This window comes from Babylonia areolata, chromosome 15, assembly GCF_041734735.1.
Source record: "Babylonia areolata isolate BAREFJ2019XMU chromosome 15, ASM4173473v1, whole genome shotgun sequence".
Classification (NCBI taxonomy): Eukaryota; Metazoa; Mollusca; class Gastropoda; order Neogastropoda; family Buccinidae; genus Babylonia; species Babylonia areolata.
In genome coordinates this window covers 25,484,392-25,493,388 of record NC_134890.1, presented here as the reverse complement: position 1 = coordinate 25,493,388, position 8,997 = coordinate 25,484,392, and the positions used below count along the sequence as shown (strand labels likewise).

The following is an 8,997-nucleotide window of genomic DNA, read 5'->3' as shown; positions in this document are numbered from 1 at the left end:
ACTTCATATACGCTACAGGACGTCTGCTAGGCAGATGCCTGACCAGCCCCATAACTCAACGCGTTTAGTTGGGCGTTGAGTGCATGCACATATTTATTTGTGTACCTGTCAGAGTGGATTTCCTCAACACTTATGCTGCCGTGGGATTTGTTTTTCATTGCGCCAAGTGTGTGCTGCACGCGGGACTTCGATTCATCGCCTCATCTGAATGACTAGACGCTGAGCTTTAAGTTTTCCTGTCAAACCTTGGAGAAAGAGCGGGGCCGCGATTCGAACACAGACACTGACAGACACAATTGGCAGATGAGCGTCCTAACCATTCTGCCACCTTCCTCGCGACAACAACAATTTTGTGATCGAACCCAGGCAGTCAGTGCGTTGAAGCAACCAGTGCTGTCCTGGGGTGTGATAAAGTGGTGGAGGTGTCGTCAGGGGGATTCGAGTCACCTTTGTTTGCATTGTTTTCACACAGAGCTCAGTCCGCCCGGTTACAGACAAGACAACAGCACTCAGGTATCGACAACTTTCACCTGAGATTAAGATAACACATCTGTAAGATTTCAGGGGAGGAGTGGAGGACTATAGGGGAGGGAGGGTGCAGTGGAGGGGGCGGAGGGGTATCGTCACGTACCCACGTCACACTGTGACCCATTCACCGCGTTCTTGTTTTCTGAAGAAGGAAAAATTGTATCCTCTCAACAGTATCTGATAAACACATAGCCCTGTTGTCTTCTCTGGTTCTGCGCGCTTCCGGCCACCCATGGTGTTTGATGACACAGAGTCACGTGAGGACATTACCTTTGTGTCGTTAGACTTTGCGACATTATTCTGGTACAGGCCACTGAGAGTGCGACTCTGTGTCTCTGCCCCCCCCCCTCCCCCCCTCTTTTCTCTCTCTCTCTATGAGTGCGCACGCGTGTGTGTGAATGTGTGTGTGTGTAAATGTGCGTGTGTGCGGGCAGTCAAGTGACAACGAAAACAAGCCAGTTGATAAAAGGACCAAACCATTTTGAGTGTACATGTGAAAAGAGAAAGCGGATCCATAATATAAAAAAAACCTACAAGGCAAAGCAAAAAATGAATGTCAAAAACACGTCCAAATACATATCCGGTAACCGACTGTCAAGTTCAGCTGACACACCTGTTGACGCTGCTTTGCCAGCAGTAAGGAACAATGTTGTTCCACGTGTCGCCACATTTTGTGCAGCTCCATTACTTCGGCTTCTGTTACTGCTTGCTTGTTTTTAGGTGTGTGTGTGTGTGTATGTGTGTGTGTGCGTGTGTATGTGTGTGTGTGTGTGTGTGTGTGTGTGTTGTCTTCAGTTTTTTAACCTCAACTCACCCACCATTGATTTGGGCATTGTAAGTGTTTAACCAGTATGTGCATGTACCAGCAAGTGCACAAACTCATATAACCCCAGCACCTCAGGCATTACATTGCACAGGCAAATCATATATATCAGGCTTGACATCCAGGGCACAACTGCACGGATCATGATATCAGGCTTGACATCCAGGGCACAACTCACGGATCATGATATCAGTAATCAGGCAATCACGACAGATATCACGGTTTGACATCCAGGGCACAACTCACGGATCATGATATCAGGGTTTGACATCCATAGCACAATGCTCGGATCATTATATCAGGGTTTGACATCACTTACAACGGGGCCAGCGAACAGAAATGTGTGAGCTGTATGATCAGTGGTTTCTCCACTACGTTAAGAAAATCACTTATAGCTTTGTCTTTTGTGGAGTACTGTGTCTCTCAAACTAGGAGGCAAGACTGCACTGGCTCTGCTGCAGCCTTGGGGGGCTAGTTGGCCTTTGGGGATCATCCCAACGCCTGACTGTCCTAAAGCCCTCTTGGCCGAGGGAGCGGGAATGTAACTTGGGCGAGACATAATCCACAAAAATTAAATTAATTCTAGCCCAGATGGTAGGGACAGTAGTTGCCTTCCCTGCTGTTGCGATGATCATCGTCGGACACGACTATCGATGATACCCTCCTCACCCCCCACCCCCCACCCCACCCCCCGCGCCTTTGTTCGTCACTGATTCTGTTCTTAATCAACGTGCATTATTTCCGGACCTTCGGAGCAAAGTTTCTTCAGTTTCAATTGCAGTTTTGTAAACACCACGTCGAAATTACATCATTCTTTACATCAAGCTTTGTTCCAAACACAAGGGCACTCAGCTACTAACACAGAGTCCGTGGGGGTGAGGGGTCGAATCCCGCTCTCGCCCTTTCTCCCAAGTTAGACTGGAAAATCAAACTGAGCGTCTAGTCTTCCGGATGAGACGATAAACCGAAGTCCCGTGTGCAGCACGCACTTGGTGCACTGAAAAAGAACCCATGGCAACGAGTGTTGTCCTCTGGAAAAAATATGTAAAAAGAAATCCACTCAGATTGGTTTACGAGTATTGTTAAAAGCATGCATTCAAGGCCTGACAAGCGCGCTGGGTTATGCTGCTGTCAGGCATCTGCCTGGCAGATGTGGTGTAGCGCATATGGATTTGTCCGAACGCAGTAACGCCTCCTTGAGAAACTCACTCACACACACATGCACACACACAAATGCGACACGCACACTCACAGACATTCAAAGGCGCGCGTGCGAGCATGCACGTTCACACACACACACACACACACACTTTCATTCGTCGCCAGCCCGAAGTGGGGCACGACCAATGCGAAGCACTCAGCAGTACCTGTCTCTCCATCCAGGTCAGAGGAGCGGTGACAAGACAGTCATAATGAGACTCCGCGTGACGCCTGCCCGCTTTGCGCAACCCGGATAAATACCCTGATCAGGGCGTGCATCCGCACTCAGCCGGGTGACAGCCAGCACGACGACCGGGTGGGTGGCTCTGACAGGTGTTGCGTCAAGCCGTGGGTGAGCAGCCCCAACTTCGCCAGCACCATCACTGTGACCCTCAGTCTTCTTCAGGTGTGTCTGCTGTGTGAACATTTCTGGCTTTGGACGTGACAAACTACTGCTGAACCTGTTCGAACGGACAAGAACAGCTCACTACACTTGGACTCAGGTGAGTTATTTCAGTTGACTGGCGGTCGCAGAGAAAAGGCGGACCAATTCGTCTCTCTCTCTCTTTCTCTCTCAGTCTTTCTCTGTCTCTGTCTCTCTCTCTACTGATTTACCCGTTTTCTTTCCGAGGGAAGGATGAAAACAGGCGGCAGTAGTGGGATTGTCACGGAATGAGCAGTGTTCACAAGGCGTTGACGTTGACTCTGTCACTCACACAGAGGAGGGGGAGAATTTTATGTGGGAATTGCCAACAGGCCAGTGAGTGGTTATCCCTCAGTGAAGAAGTTTCCATATTGGTCCCCTCCCCCCTTCCCCTTCCTCTCGCTCAAACACAAACACACACACACACACACACACACACACACATGACACGCACGCACGCACACAGAAATTCAAAGGCGCGCATGCGAGCATGCACGTGCACACATGCACACACACATCCAAGCACGCAATCACACACACACACACACACACACACACACACACACACACACACACACAGAAATGTAGTTACACGGAGACACGTACATATACTATTTTCAGTATTAAAGAATAATTATAACCACACTAGAGTAACTTTAACACGTAGCTGTTGACGTTTAGATGACTATTTCAGTTGCTGAATTCATAATTCTCCCATACTTTGCTCGTTCTGCATGTGATAGAATAGTCAGGTCTTGACTGTGATCACTTTACGGAAGGAAGGAAGGAAGGAAGGCTGTAGCAGAATCGTCAGGCGTTGGACTTGTGATCCAGTGATCACCAGTGATCAGGGTTCCAGGCCCCGTTTCGGCATGGTGTTGTGTCCTTGGGAAAGACACTTTACTCCGATTTTCCTCACTCCACCCAGGTGTGAACGGGTACCTGACTTGGGTTGGGGAAGGTTAAAACGGCGGAAGGAGAGGACTGAGCCCCGCCTTCCTATGTCAAGCTCCAGACACAATGGGTGTGAATTGACTGCCTCGACGGCTGAAAACGGCTATCTTTTAAAACTACACGTTCATCTTTAAAGCGGCTAATCCACACTTGTACCCATTGTAAACCTGGTATCACAAGGCTGGTGTGATGGTGCAAGGGTACTCACATTGGACAGAAGAAATTGTCAGGTTCCTTGTGGTGACAATTGCTACCTCTTGTTGATATACAGTTGCGCCAGTGTGTTGTGCAGCGCCTTAGGAAGTGTGTTCATGCACCCGACAGACCGGTGTCACTAAAACTCGAAAAGACTCGAAAAGACACGAAAAGACGCGAAAAGACACGAAAAGACATATGAAAAAAAAAAGTGAAAACGCGAAAAGACATCCGAAAAGAATGTGAAAATGCGAAAAGACACGAAATGTGTCTTACTTAAAAGACGCGAAAAGACGCGAAAAGACATCTGAAAAGACATCAGAATAGATATTCCAGGACTTTTCATGTCTTTTCACATTCTTTTCCAGTGTATTTTTGTGTCTTTTCGCGTCTTTTCGTGTCTTTTCGCGTCGGGAAAGACATGAAAAGACATCAGAATAGATATTCCAGGACTTTTCATGTCTTTTCACATTCTTTTCCAGTGTATTTTTGTGTCTTTTCGCGTCTTTTCGCATTTTAGTATGACCCCGACAGACTGCCTCTCAGAGACTATGGCTGGTGCTGCTGGCAGCAGAGTATTCGTACACCTTAGCCTTGTGATGATTGTCTGCCCCCACCCCCTCCACCCCCTTATTTTTTGTTTTAACCAACCGTACCCTAGTCTGATTTCGTTAACTCTCTCCATACGAACGGCGAAAGAATCTACGTTGACAGCGTTTTACCCCAATTACCATCATCAAAATATTGCAAGCGGAAGGCTCTTATACTGAAGAGGTGAATGTTGACAAAGAATACCACAATTCTGACGACGGAAGCTAAAGGTTGGGTCATTCAGACACCCACAGGACATCCGAGGGATCTGTGTAGAGGAGAAGAGAGGACTGGCCGTACTGAGAGAGTTAAGTTGCAACTTAGACCAGGTCGAGATCGAGATGAGAATCATACCGGACCAGAACAATTTTCTTAGTGAGATTTGGTGATAGGTTCAGGATCGTCTTGGCTGAGACTTCGATTGGCTAAGAGTTTGACACTGGCAGAGTGACTGAGACCAAGAATGAAGAAATGATTCCAAGTTTTAGATCAAGGTGATAACGCGGTTTGTTTCTCCGGCTATCATGTGGATGTCAACAAAAGTAACATTGTGCACCTGTATGCACCTGTGTGGGAAGTCGAATTTATGTCAGATTGGGCGAACGTGTTGCACACTTGTAAGATTTTTTGTTCTTGTCTTTTTCTGGCAACACAGATAACAAGCGTTTACCAAGTCGCATGTGACACTTCAAAGACGACTCCACATTTCTTCAGGTACTTGACCTTAAGGAGCAAACACTGACAGGCTGTTAACTCTGACACATACTGAACGAATGATAAGCTGAAGTCATGACTGAAGTGGTTACCTGACAGGATACTGTGCACACCGCTGTTGGTAATGCTGCACAACTTACAGGTGACAGTTGCACAGTGTAGTTTGACACATTAGATAATCCACATCTGTTATACAGGCCACGGTGTAATTTGAAACATTAATCTACATCAGTTATAGCCTACAGGCCACAGTGTCATTTGACACATTAGATAGCCCACATCAGTTATACAGGTGACAGTATAGTTTGACACATTAACTGAGTAGTCCACATCAGTTGTACAGGTGACAGTGTACTTTTACACATTAGATAGCCCACATCAGTTATACAGGTGACAGTGTACTTTGACACATTAAATAGTCCACATCAGTTATACAGGTGACATGGAACAGTTTGACACATTAAATAGTCCACATCAGTTATACAGGTGACAGTGTACTTTGACACATTAGATAGTCACATCAGTTATACAGGTGACAATATAGTTTGACACATCAAATAGTCCACATCAGTTATACAGGTGACAGTGTAGTTTGACATATTAGACAGTCCACATCAGTGATATTCATAACAGCTGTACAGTATAATTTGAAACATTAAATAATCCACATCAGTGAACATGACACCTGCAGAGCATTTTCAAAGGAGACAAACAACAGACCTTGTCACGCAGCCAGGGTTCAGGTATATATATATATATATATATATATATATATATATATATATATATATATATAGGTATACCTATCTGTCTTGTTTGTAGAGCGTGTTGGGCTGTTCCCCTCTGAAGAAAATGAGTGGGGCGAAGAAAAGACAAAACATGAAACATGAAACAAGCAGCCTACTGTTCCTCTTTATGAGACAAAGGCTCGTCATCGGTTTCTTCCCTGTCTTATTCGCTCGTACACCTGAAGCACAGAAGACGAACACAGCGAAAGAGAAGCCTTACCGTAGGAAAATGAAATCGAGATACCGAGGCAGAGATGAAGCAGCAAGGGACCAACTGGACTGGAACGGCCAGAACAGCCTAGAACAGAGTGCGATGGCGAGGGGTCGTCGATGGCCTATGCTCCACCAGGAGCGATGGGCATAATGAATGAGGAAAAAGAAACAAAGTGAACTCGCCTAAATCGCAGAAAAACTTTACCGTAGGAACAAACGTTGACCGTCCAAGTCGCAGGGGGGAAAATTACAGAAGGAACAAAAGTTAACTCATTATGTCGTTTAACTCGACACTGCCAAAAGAAGTGACCCAGTCACAGTGGAAACCTGAGACATGTGTGCACTTAAAGAGAAGCTGGATGCGTTTGTATATTGTCCAGTGTTGGGGCCAGATACAAGCGATTCTTTCCGTCCAGACAAGACAGCCAAAACTTCAGTCACACTCTGTCGAAAGAGTTAAGTGCGCGGAAAGTACAGGTACACACTTATTCATTTCCAGTCTTTGTTCGTCATTCTGATTGTATTTAATGGACCCAAAACACGGGAGTTGATCTGAACTTCGTTTGATTTGTCAACTTGTTTATCGTCTTTTTGGTTAGTTATTCAAAATTGGGAAGAAACACAAAAATGGTGAGTAAAAGAAAAAAAAACAAAAAACTTCCTTGTTTCGGTAAAAGAATGTGGAGTTATAAAAAAAAGTGGGGAAGGAAGGGTCGCAAAGAAGTAGGTCATGCCAAAGCAGAAGTAGGTCATGCCAAAGCATGTGACTTTCCCAAGATCCAGTGTCAAGTCGGTTGATCCTCTTGTCGCTTGTAGGACTGTGGAGGGTACAGTGACAGAGTAGTTTGTGTGGCATGCACTGTTTCTGTGCAATGCTAATGTACAAACACAAAATTCCAACAGCCGTTACAAACCATGCATGCAGGTGCATGTATGTATGTGTGTGTGTGCGTGTGTGAATGTTTGTGCCGTGTGTGTGTGTGCGTGCGTGCGCGCGCGTGCGTGCGTGCGTGTGTGTGTGTGTGTGTGTGTGTGTGTGTCCACTCTGTGTAGTATGTATGTAAGATGTCGTATGTGCGTGCAGAAAATATACATTAAGAAATATATAAACCATATCAATATTAGACGTCAACGTTATGAAGTCATACTCGACCAGTTTAGGAAACCAACTTGTAGCGAATGTTTAACTCACTCAGTACGGCCAGTCCTCTCTTCTCCTCTACACAGACCCCTCGGATGTCCAGTGGGTGTCTGAATGACCCAACCTTTAGCTTCCGTCGTCAGAATAGTGGTATTCTTTGTCAACATTCACCTCTTCAGTATAAGAGCCTTCCGCTTGCAATATTTTGATGATGGTAATTGGCATGAAACGCTGTTAACGTCGTCTCTTTCGCCGTTCGAATAGAGAGAGTTAAAACAAATCATAACTGAAAAGTAACGGAGAAAAAAAACTCCAGTACAAACCTACCTACATTTCTGGAGCACACCCTACAACAGCAGATGGCTCTGGCCGTCAATGATCCCGTCTGTCTCAAAACTCCCCCTTCCCTGCACCCCACCCCCTGGTTTGATTTAACAGTTTCAGTTTCAGTAGCTCAAGGAGGCGTCATTGCGTTCGGACAAATCCATATACGCTACACCACATCTGCCAAGCAGATGCCTGACCAGCAGCGTAACCCAACGCGCTTAGTCAGGCCTTGAGAAAAAAAAAGGGTGAATAAATAATAGATAAATACATAAAAAAAACAGCAACAAAAAACAAAAACAAACAAACAAAAAAACAACAAAAACAACAACAACAACAACTACTACTACTACTACTAATAATAATATGTATAAGGCGCAAAAACTTGATGAAGTCAGCTATAAGCGTACATAAATAAATAAATAATATTTTTTAAAAAAGTAGTAGTAGTGATATTAATAATAATAATAATAATAATAATAGTGATAAATAAATGAATTATTTACCAAAATATAAAGAGTATAATCTGAAATAAAACAGCACTCCCATTTTTCAAACACATTTGCATCAAAGCTAATAATATAATAATAGTAATAATCTGTGTGTGTGTGTGTGTGTGTGTGTGTGTGTGTGTATGCTTCTACCCCACTCCCTTTCACACACACACCACCAACACACATTTAGTTACACACATCAGCTGAACGTGAGAGTACTAGCAGGTGATAATTATGTGCGACCAGAATATCGCTGTGTAGTGAACCGGTAATGACTGGACACCATAAGATTATGCATATGTTGTGTAGATTGGGGGTGGGGGTGGGGTGGAGAGGGTAACGGTTATTATTCAGGGCCGGATTCACTATCGAGTGTTGCCTTAACTATGACGGGTATTGCCCTAACTATGTAATCTCTGTGTTGAGGACAATGACTGTGTAAAAATGATATTAATTGCAAGCGCTTGATGTGGTGAGAGAGTTGAATGACCCATCGGGTTTCGCTCTTCACTCGGTACGCTGTTCAAAGGAGAAGTTATGTCAGGCCAAATCAGTACCGATATCAGTGACATCAAAAATGAGGGGGGAAAGCCAAGAATATATCCCTG

The 8,997-nt window shown here is 44.9% G+C and overlaps 1 protein-coding gene across 2 annotated transcripts in view; it reads left to right on the top strand.

The window, feature by feature from the left end:
* Nucleotides 1-2,774: 2,774 nt before the first annotated feature.
* The window catches only part of LOC143290236 (3-[(3aS,4S,7aS)-7a-methyl-1,5-dioxo-octahydro-1H-inden-4-yl]propanoyl:CoA ligase-like), a 16,733-nt gene continuing 10,510 nt past the window's right edge, over nt 2,775-8,997 (top strand). Inside the window, exon 1 of one of the 2 annotated variants that reach the window (XM_076599573.1) lies at nt 2,775-3,054. The gene's annotated coding sequence lies outside the window, so the exon portion shown is untranslated. The remainder of the gene's footprint in view (nt 3,055-8,997) is intronic. The other variant, XM_076599572.1, reaches the window with a different exon arrangement.